The sequence below is a fragment of the Phyllobates terribilis genome, unplaced genomic scaffold, assembly GCF_046119375.1.
Source record: "Phyllobates terribilis strain yellow unplaced genomic scaffold, ASM4611937v1 Scaffold_7__3_contigs__length_470593459, whole genome shotgun sequence".
NCBI lineage: Eukaryota > Metazoa > Chordata > Amphibia > Anura > Dendrobatidae > Phyllobates > Phyllobates terribilis.
In genome coordinates, this window is record NW_027362767.1 from 86,170,021 (window position 1) to 86,192,317 (window position 22,297).

The 22,297-nt window shown below is 48.1% G+C and overlaps 1 pseudogene; it reads left to right on the top strand.

Moving 5' to 3' along the window:
* LOC141153786 (putative N-acetylated-alpha-linked acidic dipeptidase) overlaps positions 1-6,805 on the top strand; it is a 190,381-nt pseudogene extending 183,576 nt beyond the window's left edge.
* Positions 6,806-22,297: the final 15,492 nt, after the last annotated feature.

The following is a 22,297-nucleotide window of genomic DNA, read 5'->3' on the forward strand; positions in this document are numbered from 1 at the left end:
GCTCAGATTAGAGACCAGGTCAATGCCATACAGAGTTCTAGCAGCAGACACATCTCTTCAACAACTGTTAAGAGGAGACTTTGTGCAGCAGACCTTCATGGTAAAATAGCTGCTAGGAAACCACTGCTAAGGACAGGCAACAAGCAGAAGTGACTTGTTTGGGCTAAAGAACTCAAGGAATGGACATTAGACCAGTGGAAATCTGTGCTTTGGTCTGATGAGTCCAAATTTGAGATCTTTAGTTCCAACCACCGTGTCTTTGTGCGACGCAGAAAAGGTGAACGGATGGACTCTACAGTCATGGCCAAAAGTATTGAGAATGAGACAAATAGTAATTTTTCCAAAGTTTACTGCTTCATTGTTTGCTATGGCAATTTGCATATACTCCTGAATGTCAAAGAGTGATCAGCTTAACAGCAATTACTGTACTTGCAAAGTCAATATTTGCCCAGAAAATGAACTTTAACCCCCAAAACACATTTCAACATCATTGCAGTCCTGCCTTAAAAGGAGCAACTAACATCATTTTAGTGATTGATCCATTAACACAGGTGTGGGTGTTGATGAGGACAGGGCTGGCGATCAGTCATGATTAAGTAAGAATGACATCACTGGACACTTTAAAAGGAGGCTGGTTCTTGGTATCATTGTTTCTCTTCAGTTAACCATGGTTATCTCTAAAGAAACACGTGCAGCCATCATTGCACTGCACAAAAATGGCCTAACAGGGAAGAGTATCGCAGCTACAAAGATTGCACCTCAGTCAACAATCTATTGCATCATCAAAAACTTCAAGGAGAGAGCTTCCATTGTTGTCAAAAAGGCTCCAGAGCGCCCAAGAAAGACCAGCAAGCGCCAGGACCGTATCTTAAAACTGTTTCAGCTGCGGGATCGGACTACCAGCAGTGCCGAGCTTGCTCAGGAATGGCAGCAGGCTGGTGTGAGTGCTTCTGCACGCACTGTGAGGCGGAGACTCTTTGAGCAAGGGCTGGTTTCAAGGAGGGCAGCAAAGAAGCCACTTCTCTCCAGAAAAAACATCAGGGACCGACTGATATTCTGCAAAAGGTACAGGGAGTGTACTGCTGAGGACTGGGGCAAAGTCATTTTCTCTGATGAATCCCCTTTTCGATTGTTTGGGACATCTGGAAAACAGCTTATTCGGTGAAGAAGAGGTGAGCGCTACCACCAGTCTTGTCTCATGCCAACTGTAAAGCATCCTGAAACCATTCATGTGTGGGGTTGCTTCTCAGCCAAGGGAATCGGCTCACTCACAGTCTTGCCTAAAAACACAGCCATGAATAAAGAATGGTACCAGAATGTCCTCCAAGAGCAACTTCTCCCAACCGTCCAAGAGCAGTTTGGTGCCCAACAATGCCTTTTCCAGCATGATGGAGCACCTTGCCATAAAGCAAAGGTGATAACTAAATGGCTCATGGAACAAAACATAGAGATTTTGGGTCCATGGCCTGGAAATTCCCCAGATCTTAATCCCATTGAGAACTTGTGGTCAATCATCAAGAGATGGGTGGACAAACAAAAACCAACATATTCTGGCAAAGTGCAAGCATTGATTATGCAAGAATGGACTGCTATCAGTCAGGATTTGGTCCAAAACTTGATTGAGCGCATGCCAGGGAGAATTACAGAGGTCTTGAAGAAGAAGGGGCAACACTGCAAATATTGACTTGCTGCATTAACTCATTCTAACTGTCAATATAACCTATTGGTACTCATAATATGATTGCAATTATATTTCTGTATGTGATATAAACATCAGACAAACACTAATAAAAACCAGAGGCCAGCAGATCATGTGAAAATATAATTTTGGTGTCATTCTCAAAACTTTTGGCCATGACTGTACATGCTTGGTTCCCACCGTGAAGCATGGAGGAGGAGGTGTGATGGTGTGGGGGTGCTTTGCTGGTGACACTGTTAGGGATTTATTCAAAATTGAAGGCATACTGAACCAGCATGGCTACCACAGCATCTTGCAGCTGCATGCTATTCCATCCGGTTTGCGTTTAATTGGACCCTCATTTATTTTTCAACAGGACAATGACCCCAAACACACCTCCAGGCTGTGTAAGGGCTATTTGACCAAGAAGGAGAGTGATGGGGTGCTATGCCAGATGACCTGGCCTCCACAGTCACCAGACCTGAACCTAATCGAGATGGTTTGGGATGAGCTGAACCGCAGAGTGAAGGCAAAAGGGCCAACAAGTGCTAAGCATCTCTGGGAACTCTGTCAAGATTGTTGGAAGACCATTTCCAGTGACTACCTCTTGAAGCTCATCAAGAGAATGCCAAGAGTGTGCAAAGCAGTCATCAAAGCAAAAGGTGGCTATTTTGAAGAACCTAGAATATAAGACATATTTTCAGTTGTTTCACACTTTTTTGTTAAGTATATAATTCCACATGTGTTAATTCATAGCCTTGATGCCTTCAGTGTGAATGTACAATTTTCGTAGTCATGAAAATACAGAAAAATCTTTAAAGGAGAAGGTGTGTCCAAACTTTTGGTCTGTACTGTGTGTGTGTGTGTGTGTGTGTGTGTGTGTGTGTGTGTGTGTGTGTGTGTGTGTGTGTGTATATACACACACACACACACAGTACAGACCAAAAGTTTGGACACACCTTCTCCTTTAAAGATTTTTCTGTATTTTCATGACTACGAAAATTGTACATTCACACTGAAGGCATCAAGGCTATGAATTAACACATGTGGAATTATATATTTAACAAAAAAGTGTGAAACAACTGAAAATATGTCTTATATTCTAGGTTCTTCAAAGTAGCCACCTTTTGCTTTGATGACTGCTTTGCACACTCTTGGCATTCTCTTGATGAGCTTCAAGAGGTAGTCACCGGAAATGGTTTTCACTTCACAGGTGTGCCCTGTCAGGTTTAATAAGTGGGATTTCTTGCCTTATAAATGGGGTTGGGACCATCAGTTGTGTTGTGCAGAAGTCTGGTGGATGCACAGCTGATAGTCCTACTGAATAGACTGTTAGCTGCTTTTTTCTTGCCATAATACAAATTCTAACAGTCTATTCAGTAGGACTATCAGCTGTGTATCCACCAGACTTCTGCACAACACAACTGATAGTCCCAACTTTACTAAATCATCTCACTCCAGCGGTGTTTGCAAAACACCACTCTTAATGAATTGGACCCCATATGTTTTTCTTTTTATCAGATAAGACACTGCCCATGAACAAGTGGCAGTAATCTTGAAAAAAAATGCATTGCCCAGATTTTTGAGCCCACTGCATGGTGAGGGGGGCATCAGCTTTTCACTACCTGCTAAAATCAGCAACAGCTAAATGGTTCTTGACAATAGTCAGATCCCTTCTTCAGGAGCATAAAAAACTCATATTCCTATATATATCACAGTAAACTGAAGATTAGTAGTGCAAACAGCTGGATAGTTCAGCAGAAAGTCATAATGAAACTCCTTTCAGCACCTGGTTCGCCCACTCTGTCCCTGGGCCCCATAGCGGCTGCTATCACTATTGGTCTCTTCTATCAGGAGCTGACAAGTAAAGTAAAGGTATTTTCTAAATAGATGTATATGACTAAGTATATAACAAAAAGTCTTATTGTTGAATCCCTCCAGTTCAGGAGAAAATAATATTGCAATGTGCATTGTGTAGCAGTTAAAGTTAAACTTCTTTTGTCTGCGGCTCAAATCTTGCATTGACAGATATTTTTCTCATCTCCCCAGGCATGCGATTTATGCCCCTAATCAGCACAATCTGTACGCCTCCTCCAGTTTTCCAGGATTGGCTTCAGCAATGTTTGATATTGAAAGTGATCCGAACCAGGAAAGACGCTGGAAACAAGTTAAAAAGGAAATTTCAATAATTGCTTACACCATTGCCTCTGCTGCCAGAAGCCTTCAGGACCCCAGCAGTATAGGTGGAGGCAGCACAAAACCCTGAAATGAAACTCGCGTCTTGTTTCTTGAACAATGTAATATATCCAAAGAAAAGCCTTATGTAACAATAGTGATTTCTAAGCAGAATTTGACACCTGGCCATTTTCATACTGATGTATTGTACAAAGGTAACTTTTTAGATGTGACAATGGATAAAGGCTTAATCAGGTTATTACGATGAAAATCAATCAATCAGTTTGTGTCACAACTATTCTTTTTCCCAGTTATTCTGAAACAGGAATTGTAATAACCAGGGCACAACATCATTTAGTGATATACTCCTGTGACTCCAGTAATCCGAAAAGAATATCATAACCAACTCCAGGTCCCCCCCTTTACAATACATGCAAATATGACATTATCCTCAATCACAAATTTATATAACAATGAACTGGTTCGCTTATTAAATGAATAAGATGCTGCCTTTGTCTGTACATAGTGATTCAAGTACATAGTGCCAAGTACTAGTCATATAAGAGGCAAGTGGCCCACTCCTGCAAAGGGGCCCACCAGAGGATTCTCCTGTTCTCCTGTGGGCCAGTCCAAGACTGACTAGGATCCACATGAATCATGAGAACATGGGTCCAAACGTCTCTCGTAGGGATGGAGCAGTAGTGAGCACGTGTGACCACTGCTCCTTTCACCATGTATAGGAGTGGTGGTCGCACATGCTCATCACCTCTGTTTTTTAAATGAGATTTTGAACCACCAATTCTTGGGATCATACATTTATCAGTTACCTTGTGGATTGGTGATAAAGGTTGTTTATGGGATACCCACTTCAAATTGTTTTTTCCTTTTCAACTTTTTGCCATGATAAAAAAAAACAAACAACAAAATCAGTGGGTACTCACTCTTCCTGGGTTCACTGATATGTCTCTGCTGCGGTGCCAACGATTGTATATAGGCTGCAATGGTGCCATCATGTCAACAGCGTTGCAACCTGTCACTGAGTTCAGCGGCTCTGCCTCCGTAGACAGCACAAGCTGCTGAGCTCAATCAGCTGTGGCGCTGTAGACGTGACATCACTGCTGCAGGATATACACAATTACTGGATCAATGGCATAGATGTAGTGATGGGCCTGGGGAGGGTAAATATCAGCTAATTTTTATAAAAAGAAGAAATGGAAAAAACCCTTTAAAACGGGTTGTCCACTAAAGTAAAAACAGCGGCGCTGTTGCAGTGATATTGGCACTGCTTTTTTGTGGTGGATGATGTGACATTGTTGTGTCATGTGAATGTTGCAGCCAATCTGCATCCAATGAGTGAAAAATGGTCACAAGTCTCTAAAATGAGATTTAATCCATCTTATTTTTTCTGTCTGTACTAACTAGAAGTGCACTAGAGAAGAAGCTGATAAGAACTCCAGCTACTTTTATAAAGCCAGACCAGCATTAATACATGAAAAGGGGCAGCAAATACTTTACAGTATATTTGCAATAGTCCCCGAAAAATTATTATTATTATTTTTTTTTAATTGTGATAGTAAGCCTCTTTGTTACTAAAATTACTGAACAGAAACTTGATCTTGACCTGCTTTAACCTGACCAGTAAAGCCATAACAGAAGGATAAGTCCACCCATATGTTTTTTTTAATTGCTGTTCACATTTTATTGCATGTTGACCTTGACTTTTTTGTTGAGGAGGCGAAGGATAGCTTTCCGCAACAATTGTGTTCAGAATCTCAAACTCCATTCATCCCAGTGCCAAAGTTATAATAATAGTATGTCACAAAAAAAAGCAGGAAAGCAAAACAAAGAAAAGCAATCACTATTGAAACACACATTTAGAATAGATCATAGAATCTACATTTGTGAATACATTATCTCCAGTAAAATCAATTCCAGGGAAGACGAGGAAGATGGAGATAACATTTTCCCTAGAAGTTGGTAAACAAGACATTCATTATTTTGACATGCAGTACACTACAGTAGTATTACTTAAAAGACTTAAAGAACATTTTTATTTGACGGCTCCTCCAACTAGGAGTTCCCTGCGATCAGCAGTAATCTGTTAAGGAACTAGCAGTAAGTGTTTAATTAGCTTGCAGCACCACCGGCACAGATAAACCATTACATACTGGATACTTAAATAAGTGGGCAAACCCCATAGTGCATGGATGTAATGGATCCTCCAGAAAGAGAGGAATATTTTTTGTATCTGCTTTGGATAATAATAATAAATTATTTTTATTTGTATAGCACCAACATATTCCATAGTACTTTACAATTCAGTGGATTCCAGAAAATTGATACATCACAAGAAACGTCTTGGAGACAGGAGAGGGAGGTTTGGATTATAGAGGATGTCAGTCTTCGGTCATTAGCGGAACGGAGAGCACTGGTAGGGTTATTAGACAGAGATGAGGGAGGAGTAGAGTGGTGGAGAGCTTTGTAGGGGAGAGATATAAGTTTATATTGTACTCCATAGAAGATGGGCAACCAGTGCAATGACTGGCACAGGATGGAGACATTGGTGTAACAGCTGTACAGAAAAGGCTAGTAGATGATCATCTGTAACCTGGCACGTCAACCCCCTAAGTTAACTCAATTTCAGAAATAGGTTTTTTTTAAAGAAAAAAAACATGATATTTTAATCAGATGTGGTGAAAACATTTTTTCTTTCACCGCTTGTAAAACAGTGTAAGATCTTTGCAACCTAAGAAGTTCATTAAAAAGGTCCACATCACTAGGTACTGTATGTCAGGGTCATATTTCCCAAGTAGTTCTATTCAGTGCATTGATCAAGGACAAGGGCATGCAGGGAAGCAGCGTGTCCTTTTACACTTTCATGTATTACAGCAGCCATGAAAATTAAGGGGTCCCAAAAATCTAGCAAAACAGATACTTCTGTAATATCTCTATATTGGGTAAGATTTAATTTACACAAAATGGTGATTTTATATTAATATATAAAATGCATATATATATATAGAAATGTGTGTAAGTTACCTAATAAAATGAAAACCAGTAACTGTTACTGGACTTCAGACTTCTTTGTTTTGGTCTTCAGCTTAAGCAATAGACTTGGCTTTCAAAGACATTTCAGGAGACTTTTTTTTTAGCATTGACTAGCAGTGCCGGCGGACTCACATCCCTCGATGTGTCAAAAGTAATCTATAATAAAAATTTATTTTGTAATATATGTGCTCATTTTTTTTTACAGTCAGGAGCAATTTAAAGAAAGTAATAAACATTAATTCAGAACACTGATAAAAAAAACGTGAAAATATATTCATATTTATTATTTTTGAGGCTTAAAAAGCAGTTTACTTAGTTATAGGACAACTAAAATGCTGCTTATATGAAAAAGATAGTGCGTATTGTGACGCCCTCCCTGAGCAAATGGGGGATACTCTGAGCCGGGCCTTGCGGATGTTGTAGGGATTCAGTCGTGGCCTAGACCCGTTCCGTGCCCAGGGCTGTCACATGAAAAATGGGCTTTTGGATGAGTGGTTGTTCGACTACGCCACCTGTGGTTTCTGGTGAAGGCCACCAGCGCTGCAACAGTCCTCTGAGGCTGGTGTTCTGGCAGCTTGGTTGGTACTACTCCCCACAGGTGGAGTAGGCCTCAGGGCAGTGTTTGATGCACGATCAGTATGGAGGAATGGTGGGTGCAGTGCCGCGTAGGAATAAACAAGCGGAGGCGGTGAATGAAGTCATCCGGGTCTTTACTCACTTTAGATGAACTTTCAGCCACAAAGCTTCTCTCTGCTACACACGGTGTACTGCGGCCACCGGGTAGGGGGTTCAGCACTTCCCAGGTAGATAAGGAGCACCTGTCAAGACCCCGCTGGTGTGTTCCTCTCCTTATCTCCTCCCACTTGTGTTCCTCCCTGGGATCCTGTAACATCCCTGGCGGCATGCTTGCATAGTGCACCATCTCCCACTATGCAAGATCATACCTTACCTTTCAGTCCAGCTTGCAAATCTTGCTCCTGTTCATATTGTGTGCATGCCTCTGTTCTGACTGCGTAGGGCGGCGGCCCGGTTACTTCCTGATTCTTGTAGCTGCTGTGGGCACACCCCTAATGCGTCCCCAGCCTATTGCTGTGGGTCACTGGATATTTAAACCTCCTTCTCCCAGAAGAAGGAGCCTGAGCAACTCTTACCTTCAGAGGGCTCCTTGCCGCTGATGTGCCAGGTCCCGTTCTGCATTTTGCCTGTCCACCAACCGGGGGCTGTATTCCCAGGCCTGTCTGAACTATCTCCTAGCCTGTTTGTTCGCCTCTCTGGGGCCGTATACCCAGACTCGCTCCTGTATCTTGTTGCAGTGTCAGTTCCTGTCTGTACACTCTCCTAGCCTGTTTGTCTCTGTGTCCCTACCTTCCCTTTTCCTGCAGTCTCTGAACCTGCACCTAGCTCCTACTCGATGTCTCTGTACTTCTGTTGTGAGTTTTGAGTCCACTCGCTACTTCATTGCAAGTACCTTGTATGTATCTGGTTCTGCTTGTCCCTTCCAGTCTGTTCAGTGTGAACAGAGCCCTGTCCTCTCTGCTCTGCCTTGCTCACCGCTCCGGCGGTTCCTCTGCTCCGCCTTGCTCACCGCTCCGGCAGTTCCTCTCTGCTCTGCCTTGCTCACCGCTCCGGCGGTTCCTTCCTGCTCTGCCTTGCTCACAGCTCCGGCCGTTCCATCCTGCTCTGCCTTGCTCACCGCTCCGGCCGTTCCATCCTGCTCTGCCTTGCTCACCGCTCCGGCCGTTCCATCCTGCTCTGCCTTGCTCACCGCTCCGGCCGTTCCATCCTGCTCTGCCTTGCTCACCGCTCCGGCCGTTCCATCCTGCTCTGCCTTGCTCACCACTCCGGCCGTTCCTTCCCGCTCTGCCTCGCTCACCGCTCCGGCCGTTCCTTCCTGCTCTGCCTTGCTCACCACTCCGGTGGTTCCTTCCTGCTCTGCCTTGCTCACCGCTCCGGCGGTTCCTCTCTGCTCAGCCTTGCTCACCGCTCCGGCGGTTCCACTCTGCTCTGCCTTGCTCACCGCTCCGGCAGTTCCTCTCTGCTCTGCCTTGCCCACCACTCTAGCGGTTCCTCTATGCTCTGCTTGTCTACCGCATCTGCAGTTCTGTTCCCGAATCCCAGTCTGTACTGGACCCTATCCAGCCTGCGCTCCAACCCTGCTAGTGCCTCCCTGTCTGCACTCCAGCCGTGCTTGCCAGTATCCTCCTGCCTGCTCTCCAGCCGTGCCTGCCAATACCCACCTGTTTGTATGCCAGCCTAACCTGCTTGTTCCTGCATTCCTCGGTGTGGGTCAACAGCTGTGACCGGGGTCTGACCTGGAGTAGCACCTGGTCCCCCTGCTCGGTTCCTCCTTGGTTCACTGAGTCGTTAGCCGCCGTGCGACCTTGGTCGGATCGGGTAGATACTTAGTTACGCCCCTCCAGGCACTCCTCGGTTCATGGTACAGTGGGATCACTAATCACGCTCACGCCAGTCAGTCAGTCCGGGCGTGAGCGTAACAGATCCACTAAGCCGCCGGGCTTTTCCAACAGTGACGTGAAGTACACAGTCAGATATCGGGGGCCGGTCACCCCTCTTGCAGCAGGAATCCCTCTGGCTAAGCCAGAGTGAAGAATACAGGTGGCGACTCCGCTCCGTCCGTATCCCCCTGGGATCCTTTTGCCTGTGGAGCCTATCTCCTCTGCTCCCCTCCAAGGCCTTCTTAGAACAGGACCCTGACCGGGTAGAGACACTGGTTAACTCTGACCCGCTCCTCGTCTCAAGGCCAGAGTACGAGGACCGCAAATCTTCAGCCAGCTGCAGACTCTTGCTGGACCCTGACAGAAGACCCACAATCAAAGACCTTGAACTTAAGATGGCCATATATTATATATGATTCTATAAGTGCTTCCTGTAAGTGTCTCCTCCACCCTCACCCACTACTTGGTTCCCCCTATCTTTGGTTCCCCTCATCTCCTTTATCCCGGGCCGGGGCAGCACCCTGGTGCATTTAGACCCCCTTCAGGACAGGAGTGGTGTAGTGTTGAGTGGTGAAGTGGGGTTCTGAGTGATGCTCCCATACTTACCTGGAAGAGGAGATACCACACCTCTATCTGAGGTGCAGTACCCCTGTGGCAACTGAACCCTCTGGGGCACCACAGTATCATATTAGGGCTCCATATGACTGAGGTTTGTTTGGAGTTTGTGTACGCTCAAGAATTGCGGACTATATTGGCAAACATTGTGACACTATGGAAAATAGTGGTTTTATTTTGCTGTAATATCAAAATTTCTCCTGTGAAAACTTTTCTTGTCATTGTAAATTATCATTGTGCATAAGAGCCAAGCACGGGGGACCTTCATCTCATACACATTGTTATCTTTAAATGAAACTCTGTATAATTTTTTTCTACAATCAGATCTTTTTGGAAAGCTTTAGTTTGTTTTTATAGCCATATGACTAAATAACCCAAGCTGGTGTAATTTCTTACGGATTCAGTAACCTTATCGCTTTTAAGTAAGGATGCCTTTCTTCACCGCATGATGGAAAACAATATGCAGTAATGTTTATGTGACTGCTCAGTGGGAATATTGGCAAGAAGTATTTACTGACAAAATCAATGGAATTCCTGCTGAGATGCTCTGCATGAAATGAGCACGGCGAGAAAATGGGAAAAAAAGCCAGAAATGCCGGATAAGAGCAATTATGGATCCAAAATGGAGATTGCTATAGAAAACCAAGAAGCCTATATAGTTGTCGTGGAAAGCCTCAAAAATATGACTGGTGTTAAAGGAAATGAATAGTCCACAATATAATAATTAATGGTCCTTGTGTGAGACTTTTGAAACATCAGACTACTACAGAACCTACGGTATATTTAGACGGTCAGGTCACGAGTAAAGGGCTTGTATATGACTCCGGGCACTATATTCAAAGGTGAGTGGTAAATATACAAAGGGTCTATTAAAAAAAATAGGCAACCAAAGGAGTCAATATAACAATTTTGGGTGGTGGTGGGTTTCCCATTTGGACAAGCAACTTCTGGCACTAACTTTTGTAAGTTGCAATTGGTCACAATAGGTGATAGTACACCATCATAAAATTATATTTTTCTAGAAAAAAAAAGAGGCTTCACTAAAGTCAGAAGGAACCTCTTGTAATAGTTCATACAGGGAGAAGTGTTGGACGATAAAGATAGAGGTGTACAGTGATGTATCTAACTTAGGTTGCAATTTTAGGTAGTTATTTTGTCCAGGAAGAGGCCACATAAAACCACTGGGATAAAGACTGAATTTACCAGCATGGATTTACTAAAAATTCCGCTTGGGTCTCAAAGCTGATTTCTGTGACCTTATTGTTTATATTTGGTTAGAGACTGAATTTTTCATACACCCCTTTTGGCCAGTTTTTTCATTTCCAATATCAACTCAGACTCATCAACGGTTTTATACAGTGATACTTATCTATCAGCAGGATTTCACCCCACCCCAAACTATTTAATTGTGTATATAGCTCTTTCAATACAAGTCCAGCAACACCTATGCACGACCAGTCTGTTCCTCCATAACTGAGAAATCAGTGTTTAAATAGATGTGCAAGTGAGGCTGAAGAGCTATGGTAGATTTGAAGACTCTGTCACTTCATTCATCTCTATTTACTGCACAGCACCGCCTCCTCCTATTTGACTGACGACTCCTTTGCCTAAAGTCAGTCAAGCAGGAGGAGGTGGTGCTGGGCGGGGAATAGAGCTGGAGTGACCGAGGTTTCAGATCTACTCAGTGGTGTACCGCCAATGGCTGCAGGCCACGCCACCGCTATGGGGCCCGAGGAGCCCCAAGCAGTGGGTGAACGAGGAGGATAGGTGAGTATTCTATTTTCCTCAGGGGAGAGGTTGCGGCGGCGGAGGAGCGGGGCACGCGCAGTAGCTGGCTGCTGCAGCTACCACGTGTGTCCGCTGTTAAAGGGTAATCAATATTCACCCCTCTCCACTCCCATGGGCATGGAGAAGAGGGAATATTCATTATTTTTAGTAGCGGGTGTGGCACCCCAGGGGTCTGGTTGCCACAGTGGTAGAAATACCATGTCTGAGAGCGAGCATGGGTTTTCCTGGTCAGGAGCATTATTGCATGCAACGCCTCCTGCCCCAGTCCAGGGAGGGGAGGAACCTGCCCTTTATAAACTGGATCTGGGGCGGGGTTAGACAGTCTAGCTCCAGAGGAAGGGACAGAGCAGCAGTGAGGAGCTCTGTAGGAGCCAGGAGCTGAAGGCCAGGTATTGGAGCTGATAGAGCTCATCTTGGCAGAAGACGCTGAGAACCGGACACCGGAGTCCGAGGCTGTGAGGATATCCACATCCAGTAGCAGAAACCACCTGGCAGGGGATTTCTGGTCCTCTGGCCATAGAAAGCCCGGAGGCTCAGTCACACGCAAGGGATCGGCACCGCCATCGAGGAGCGAAAGGTATCAAAGGCCCCAAGTCACCAGCCATACGGGTGAGCACCACAAGGTACACTCAGGGACGTGGGCTACTACACGACTACAGCAAGGTAGCCAGGAAGAGTGCAGTCAGACGGGAAGGCCTACACCTCCACCTGGCCAGGGAGACTCTTGTTCGCTCACAGACTGACCAGGCCTCTAATGTTAGCCAGTACTCCTGGCAGGGCCTTCTTCATTACCAACAGTAAAGAGCCTGAACTGCACTGCACTGACTCTGAGTCATTTCTGCTGCGCCCACGCACCACAACCCTCACCATCTATAGACGCTGCCCTGAGGCTATACTCCTCCCGTGGGGAGTTATACTACCCTCTGCTGCGCACACAACATCAGCCTCAGCGGTTTGCCCCGCAGCGTCGGTTCTCAGTGACCGCAATCCACGGGTGGCGTAGTCGGACATTTAAACATTGCAAAACCAAATAAACAGGTCCGCCACTGGTTTGACAACCCTGAGCCACGGGACTGGGTGGCCGCCAAGGAGACTACAACCCCCAGCATTACACAGACACCCGGCTCCGGGTATTTCCCCACACACGGCCCAGGGGGCGCGTCACGGGCACGGAGGAGCGCTGAGCCGCAGCTCCTGCTGACAGTGCCCACTACTAAAGAGAATGCATATTCACTGTTCTCCACGCCCATAGTCCCGGCGTGGAGAGGAGTGAATATGCCGGCAGCTCATCTCGGCGTCTGAGAGTGCGCACTGCTCAGATGCCGACATGAGCTGCTGGCAGGCAGGACGCAGCAGCGCTGGAGCAGAGGTGAGGAAGGAAGTTGAGTATGAGGGTTTATTTTTTATGTGTAAAATGATTGGGCCATACATACCAGGATTGTGGACAAGGAGGCCATGCATACCAGGATTGGGGGATGAGGAGGACATGCATATCAGGATTGGGGGATGAGGGGTGCCATGCATGCCAGGATTGGGGGATGGGGGGTGCCATGCATACCAGGATTGGGGGATGGGGAGTGCCATGCATACCAGGATTGGGCGATGAGGTGTGCCATGAATACCAGGATTGAGGGATGAGGGAGCAATGTGTACCAGGATTTGGGGCAGGGCTGTGGAGTCGGAAAGCCAAACCTCCAACTCCAACTCAGACTCCTCAATTTTCATGACACCGACACCACGACTGGAAAGTTGTGAGATATGCTCTTCGGTGACACAGACAAAGGTTTATTTATTAATTTTTTTTTTTTTTTTTTGGGGGGGGGGGCAATTAGAGCTTCTGTTATGGGGCCCCATGATTTCTATGTACACCCCTGGATCTACCATAGCTCTTCAGCCTCATTTTCATTTAATTTAAAACTCTGATTTCCTACTAATGGAGGAACAGACTGGTAATGTAAAGGTATTGCTGGACTTCTCTTTGAAAGAGCTGCAGAGACGTCATTAGACATTTCACCCATACATTTTTGGGTTTGAAACTGATGCAGAAATTTTTACAGTAGTTATTTCTTTTCAGTTTTCAATGTATGGCAGCCTAACTATATTCTATGTGTAAACATGGACTGTTTATTAAAGGGAATCTGTCCCCCCCTGGGACTTATCTGACCTACTAATATGGGCATACAGGTGATAGAAATATAAATCTATACCTATTTGTATGCCTCATATTACAGGTCTAGGTGCTGTGAAATGGCTTTTTATTCTTTCAGGTTCCTGATTCTTGCAGGCCCAGGGCCCACAAGAAATACCCACCTCTTGTATTAATTATAATGTTTCCCCCTCCCCTGCACATCACAGTGCCCTGTGCCGCTCGCAAATCCTGCGCCTGCGCACTTCTTCCTCCCTTCTATGCTCATTGTACAGCAGTGATCTTGTGCGCATGAGACGGCGAGTCACTGTGACTTTCGCTCCAGTGACCTCCGGCGTGCGCAACACTAAGGTGCTCTCCCCACTTCCTCCCTGCATAGTCATAGTTAAGAACTATATGCATATACATATAATAATAATGTTTTTATTTATATAGCACCAACATATTCCACAGCGCTTTACAAATCAGACAACTTACAGACATTATGGGCACTGTCCCCATTGGGGCTCACAATCTACATATGGTTCCTAACAATGACGATGCAGGGAGGGAGTGGGGAGAGCACCTTAGTGTTGCGCACGCTGGAGGTCACTGGAGCGGAAGTCACAATGACTCGCTGGAGCCTGCACACAAGATCACGGCTGTACACAACACAGCCGGGAGCAAAAAGTGCACCTTGCATGAAAGGTGATGTGCGCATGCGCGAGATTTGGACGCCGAGACTGCATGTCACAGGGCACTGTGACATGCAGGGGAGGGGGGAAACATTGTAATTCACAAAGCAGGCGGGGATTTCTTGAGAGCCCAGGGCCTGCAAGAATCAGAAACCTGAAAGAATAGAAAGTAACTTCACAGCAATCAGACCTCTAATATGAGGCATACAGGTAGGTATAGATTTACATTTCTATCACCAGTATGCCCATATTAGAGGTCAGAAAAGTGCCAGGGGTGACAGATTCCCTTTAAACTAGTTGCTTAAGTCCATATCTTCAGCCTATTAAATTCTTACAAGGTCCAGTTGCCTCCACCACTGCTAGGACCATCTCAGAGTTTGCCTTATAAATCAATTTTGCCATTCATATAATAGAACACATTAAAACCAATTGCTTTATTTTGTGTAGGTCGCCCTTGTACTGCTACAACAGTTCTGACCTGTGAAGGCACAAGACTCTGGAAGGCTCCTGTGGTGTCTAGTGCCAAAATATTAGCAGCAGATCCGATAAGTATGTTGTAAGATAGGGCCTTCATCGATCAAATTTGTTTTTCCAGCACATCCCCAGCATACTTGATTTGAAGGGGATCTGGGGAATTTTCAGACCAAGTTAAAACCTTGAACCCTTTCTCATGTCTAAGGGTGGTGGATGATGCCATCGCGTTTCTACCCCTGAAGACACCAATCGCATTGTGTGTTGTATTGTAGTGTGAACACTGTCTTGCGTCTTTTGTATACATACTGTGTCGTGTGATGTGTTGTGATATGTTTATGCATAGGGTATAGTAATGTAAGATAAGTAATGTAAGGCATAGTGTTGTAAGATCGGTAGTGCAACATATAGGAATGCAGCATAGGTAGTGACTATGAGGTAAGACAGAGTTAATCTTTGGGAGTAGCCCACAGTGGCAGGGGTTAGTGTTAGGGAAAGTGACTGATTCCTGATAGTCAGAGATGGGAGTGCGAAGTGAGCAGTGCTGCAATTAAAGGGTGACCCTGAGTGAGAGGAGACCGTGGAAAGAGGGAAAGTGTGATCCTGAAGAAAACTGATTGACGGGACAGAGTGGCCATCCAGAGACGGGTCCTAGAAGAGGACACAGAGTCCCGACACCTAGAGTTTGTAACGCAGAAGATAATGGACCTTAGCAGGACAGAGACGGGGACTAGTAAAGAGTCCCGAGCGGTAGCACCAGGGTGCCAGTAGTGGAAGAAAGAGGACGCGGAACCACTGAGCAAGTACAGAGACTTGTTTATCGGGACTGTTGTGTTAAAGGAGGGTTTTGGCTAAGTAGGGAGAAACAATGTGCCTCACTAACCCTGGCGAATAATACAGAGGAAGGATACTGTGTGGAAAATGCTTCATACTGTACAGTGAATGTCCATAAGACTTTGCACCCGCAGTCCCTTGTATAAAACCCTTACTAAGCTACTGTTCAGTAACAACTTTATTTTTGAATGGTGGTCTCCCTCATTAAATAGTAGAACATCTGGTCCTGGCAAGCCCACATCATCAGCTTCATGTGGCCTGCACGGGCGTAAGGTCCTCACAGCACAAGTCCACACAGCCAGCCAGGACCCACACTTTCATGTAACGTGCAAGGGTGCTGAAGACGAGTGCCTCGCCCACGGCTATCGCCCTGCGCCATGTTACACATGTACCTGAACATTCTTGAACAATTATTACAGAGTGGCAGGAAAACATTATCCTGCTAAAAGAATCCACTGACATTCAAGATTACATCTGCAATGAAGTGGTCTTCTTGAGCTTTAATAAAGTTTATGTAGGTGTTACTGACTCGCCCTCTGGGCCGTGGGGCACTCGGATCCGGGCAATAGGGGGAACGATGGGAGTAGTAGTGGCAACCCGGTTCCGTGGCTCAGGGTGGTCAGGCCAGTGGTAGTCCGTTATGTGCTGATGTTTATGTCCGACTACGCCACCCGTGGATTGCGGCTATTAGGAACCGCCGCTGCATGCAGACCGCTGGGGCTGATGAGGTGTGCAGCTAGGGTAGTGTGACTCCCCACGGGAAGAGTGCGGCCCCAGGGCAGTATAATGGATGTTGGGAGTGATGGTAGTGAGAGTCCCAGTGCTGATAGTGCTGGAAGAGCAAGGAGCACACAGACAACAGGTTGCAGTCCAGGGTCTTTACTAGAACAGGTAAATTGACCCACAAACAGTCCCGGCTAGGAGGGGACCTGGATGTCTGAGAGCAACGGGGAAATTGGCCCTGGTCAGGGTGAGGGTGTAGGCCTACCGTGCTTTCTGTGCTCCTTCTGGCTATCTCCTCCTTATAGGGTAACAGCCCACGTTTCCGAGCTTTCCATGTATTCTCGCCTGTATGACCTGCGACGTGGGTTCCTTTCTGCTCCCAGCCTTGTACGGCTTTGCTGGTCCCTTCTGTTGTGGCAGGGCCTCCAGGCTTCTTAGGCCAAGGAATATACAGTCCCCTGAGAACTGGTTATCTGCTGGAGAATGTGGAATCCTTCCAGCCTCAGACACCAAAGTCTGGTAAATTAAGTCCGTTGTTGGCCAAGACAGGCTCGCTTCGCCTCTTGTCTCTGGCTTGTGGCTCTCCTACTGCCACACTTCCTCTTAGGTGCAATACAACTTTCTGTCCCTGCTCTGGGACACCTCTCAGTGCTGAGGCAGGTCGTCCAGTTCTCTCTAACCCTGCCCCCAGTACCAGCTTTTATAGGGGCAGCCAGCTCCCCCTACTGGCCTGAGACAGGAGGCATTGCATGCTAATGTTCCCCTGACTAGAGAACCTCCCCCTTGCTCTTAGACAGCGCTTTAATTACACTTGTGGCATCCAGGCCAGGGTGACACATTCCCCCCTAGTAAAATTTAGTACTCCGGGACTAAACAGTAAACAAGGATTATATGCATGACCATAAAACATTAGTATACAAGCGACGCACAGATTGAGTTCTTAAGGTCACAGTGTGGTCTGTGACCGGGTGTCCATATCACCAGCACAACGGGAAGCCTTAACCAGGTGGGGGTCTGTCCTACCCCAAGTCCTTCACAGTCTTAGTTCATTCCTTGGTTAAGCTCTGAATGCAGTCTATACAAGGTCCCGGTTATAAAAAGTCCATAACCTTTGAGTCCTTAAGGTAGCTGCAAGAAACTGAACCACAGAATTACCAAACATGCATGTAACTTGGCAAACAATTCAACATTTGGCAACAGGGTTATTTACAATTTTAGTACGCCCTATATTTTCCAGCGAGCGGGTATCTGTCCCTTTGTGCTCCTGGTTGACCTCCTTAACCCACTGTCTGGTGGTGGACCAACCTGGCTTTCCCCACTAGCGTTAGGGGTACAGCTACCAGCTGGGTGTACAGGTAGGGCAGGCAGCTGTCTGCGGGTCCTTTGGCTTACCGCAGGCATGGCAGGCTCACTGTCAGCAGAGGGTTGACTCTCCTGGGCTGCTGGTACAGGCTCTTCTGCCTCTGGAACTGCTTGCTCCTCTTCACCTTCCGTCTCTGGTGTTGGTTGTTGCTGTGCCAGTTGCAGGAAATGCAGGGCGGGTACCACTATGGCATCATTTATTGCGAGTCCAGGACTGAGGGAACTCTCTGAGAATGGTGCTGATCATTTCTTCCTTGTCCTCTGCGGGTTCAAGGTCACTCTGATCCTCTTCTGCACTACGGAGTTGCTCGGGGCACCTTTTGAGGTGGTCTCTGGAGACGGTACTAGTGGTTTCTCCTCCGTCCTTGGTGATCACGCACACCTTCGGGTTGTCGTGATCAGACTGCAGTACGGTGTAGGGTTCCCTTTCCCACTGGTCGTCCAACTTGTGAAGCCTTCTCTTTCGCTTCAGGACTTGCTCACCAGGTTCTAGGCGTCCAGCAGGGGCGTGTTGGTTGAAGAGTTTTTCTTGCCTCTCTCTCACCTGGGCCAGGCTCTTCTCCACACTCTCCTGTACCTTCTTGTACTGCAGTTGCCTTTCCGTATCCCAGTCTGCATCCAGGGGGGTGTCCTCAGGTGTTAGGACTCCCATCTCCAGGTCTACGGGCAGCTTACCAGGTCTGTGTAGTGCCGGCGTCCCTGCCCTCTGCTAGGCAGGGACGCTGTTCCCCTCACCGCTCTGCTCCGTGCCCGGCGTCCCTCTCCCGCTCTGCTGGCAGCGCGCGCTCTTCCCGGCCACTGTGCTTAGGGCGCGCGCCCTCCCTCCCTCTTAAAGGGGCCGCGCGCGCCGTCCTAAGGAGTCCCCGGCCAATGGCCGGAGGACTTTACCATATATAAGGCACCTCCTCCAAAATGGAGGTGCCCGAGCAATGTTGTTGCACTGTTCACTACTCTGCTTCAGCCCTCAGGTCCCGTTGCCAGTTACCTGCCAGTTACCTGCCAGTTACCTGCCAGATTCCTGCCAGATTATCTGCTACCTGCCTGCTAGTCTGAGGTCCGACGGTCTGCCTTGCTACTCCTGTCAGTCTGTCTAAGGACCAGTCTGCCCGCTCACCTGGGAGCGCACACCAGCCACCTGCCTGCTTGCCTGAGGTCCGACGGTCTGCCTTCCTACTCCCGTCAGTCTGTCTATGGACCAGCTTGCCCGCTCATCTGGGAGCGCTCATCTGCTGCCTGTCTGCTAGCCTACCTGGAGGCTCTGCCGTCACGTGCTGTGACCACCCGCCTGTCCAGAGACTTCTGCCCGCTCTCCTGGGAGCGCTCATCTGCCGCCTGTCTGTTGGTCTTCCTGGAGGCTCCGCCGTCACATGCTGTGACCACCCGTTTATCCAGAGACTCTCGCCTGCTCACCTGGGAGCTCAAGTCTACCATCAGCCGCCACAGGTCGTACCAACCCTTTACCCAGAGACTGCCCCGGTCACTTGCCGTGACCACCTGCCCGTTCACCCAGAGACTGCCCCAGTCACTTGCCGTGATCTCCTGCCCGTTCTTCCAGAGACTGTCCCGGTCACTTGCCGTGACCATCTGCCCGTTCACCCAGAGACTGCCCCAGTCACTTGTCGTGATCTCCTGCCCGTTCTTCCAGAGACTGTCCCGGTCACCTGCTGTGACTGCCTGCCTGGTCGCCACCCGCTCCCTTACAAGGACTGCCCCCTTGTATAGTAGCTCAGAGGTTCCGCCTCCCAGACCCGTTACAGTTTGCTCGGGCCATGGAACCCGGTGGCACCCAAGCTCCCTCGCTCTCGGACCTCTGTCATGAACTGTCCCGTCAGAGGTCCCAACAGGAGTCCATCCTGGGTCACCTGCGGAATGTCAATTCTCGCCTGGACACTCTGACTGCTCCACCAGCAACCACCGCCAGTGCCATGACTCGCAACCCGGCAGCTCCGCTGCCCACCAATACCATTGTATCCTACCCCGGACCCCGGCTTTCTGCACCTCCTCGCTTCGGAGGCGACCCCGCCCAGGCTCGGGGCTTCATTAATCAGTGCACCCTGCACTTTGAACTATTGTCCCACCAGTTTAACTCCGACCGGGCCAAAATTGCCTTCATCATGTCCCATCTCACCGGGGAGGCCCTGGCCTGGCTAAATCCTCTATGGCAGAGAGGAGACCCCCTGGTGTCCGACCTGCCTGCCTTCCTCACGGCTTTCCGGAAAGTCTTCGATGAACCCGGACGGAAGACCTCATCCGCATCGTCTCTGCTACGCCTCCGTCAGGGAAGTCTCACCGTGGGCCAATATTCCATACGGTTCCGTACCCTTGCCTCGGAGCTGGCCTGGGATAACGACGCTCTGGTATCCGTCTTCTGGGAGGGTCTGTCCGGCCGTATTAAAGATGAACTTGCCGGTCGGGACGTTCCTACCACTCTCGATGACCTAATAACTCTTGCCACCCGGATTGACCTACGGTTCCAGGAGCGTGCCAAAGAGGTCACCCGTGAGAGGAGGTTTCCACGTCTAGCTCCTACTTTTCAGAAACCAGTCTCTCCCCAGGTACACTCTCCTGAGCCTATGCAGGCCGACCAGACCAAGATGGTCAAAACCCGTCAGGACTTACGCCGTGCCGAGGGGAGCTGCTTCTACTGTGGCAGTAAGGAGCACCGGATCCGTGCCTGCCCAGAGAGGTCGGGAAACGCCTGTGTCTAGGTTCGCTCAGAGAGGTCGACCTAGACAAGAATAAATCCTCTCCATCTCTGCTGCTGTCAGTTTCAATCGTCTGCGGGGAGAACCGTTATTTCGAACTAGCCCAACTGGACTCTGGAGCAGCCGGGAATCTTATTTCACAGTCCCTGGTAGAGAAGTACCGCATCCCCACCAAACCTCTGGCTGTACCCTTGTCTGTTGCTGCCGTGGATGGGGGTCTCTTACCACGCCCCATCCAACTCATCACCGAATCCATTACTCTGCAAGTGGGAATGCTGCATTCTGAGAGTATCTCCTTTCATGTTCTGCCTGGACTCTCTCACGCCCTCCTGCTAGGTCTACCTTGGCTCCAGAGACATGCACCCGTGCTTGACTGGCAGACCGGAGAAGTCCTTCGCTGGGGACAGGACTGCCATAAGACCTGTCTGGTTCCCGTCCATCCCGTCCGTCCTTCTCCTACCCCAGCTAATCTACCTGGACTTCCGATTCCTTATTGGTCTTATGCTGATGTCTTTAATAAAAAGGAAGCAGAGACACTACCCCCTCATAGACCATACGACTGCCCTATCGACTTGTTACCCGGTACTACTCCTCCCCGTGGGCGTATTTATCCATTATCCGCTGCTGAGACCCGGTCGATGTCCGAATATATTGAGGAGCATCTGGCCAGGGGATTCATCCGGAAGTCTACCTCCCCGGCGGGAGCAGGCTTCTTCTTCGTAAAAAAGAAGGACGGCTCTCTCGGTCCCTGTATAGACTATAGAGGCCTTAACCAGATCACGGTGAAAAATAAGTACCCCCTTCCGCTCATTCCGGAGTTATTTGATCGTCTGAGAGGGGCTAGAATCTTCACCAAACTGGACCTCCGTGGGGCTTACAACCTGGTTCGTATCCGTCAGGGGGATGAATGGAAGACGGCATTCAACACCCGGGACGGCCACTATGAATATCTGGTAATGCCCTTTGGCCTCTGTAACGCTCCTGCCGTCTTTCAAGAGTTGGTCAATGACATCTTCCGGGACCTTCTCTACTCCTGCATAGTGGTGTACCTGGACGACATCTTGGTCTTCTCTCCGGATCTCCAGACTCACCGGAGGGATGTTCGTCAGGTCCTGCTCAGGCTCAGGCAGAACCATCTCTACGCTAAATATGAGAAGTGCCTCTTTGAGCAGACCTCGCTTCCGTTTCTGGGCTACATTATCTCTCAGACCGGCCTACAAATGGATCCTGAGAAACTGTCTGCCATCGAGAAATGGCCCCGACCAGAGGGGTTGAAGGCTATTCAACGGTTCCTGGGCTTCGCCAACTATTACCGCCTCTTCATCCCGCACTTCTCTTCCCGGACTGCCCCAATTTCCGCGCTCACCCGTAAGGGTACTAATCCCAAAGAGTGGCCGCCCGAAGCAGAGGAGGCCTTTCTTTCCCTAAAACAGGCCTTCTCTTCCGCCCCGGTGCTGCATCGCCCGGACGGCAACAAGCAGTTCTTCCTGGAAGTTGACGCCTCCTCCTCTGGAGCCAGAGCGGTACTTACTCAAAAATCATCTTCCGGGAGAATGGTAACTTGTGGCTTCTTCTCCAAACTCTTCTCCTCTTCTGAGCGCAACTATTCCATAGGAGACCGA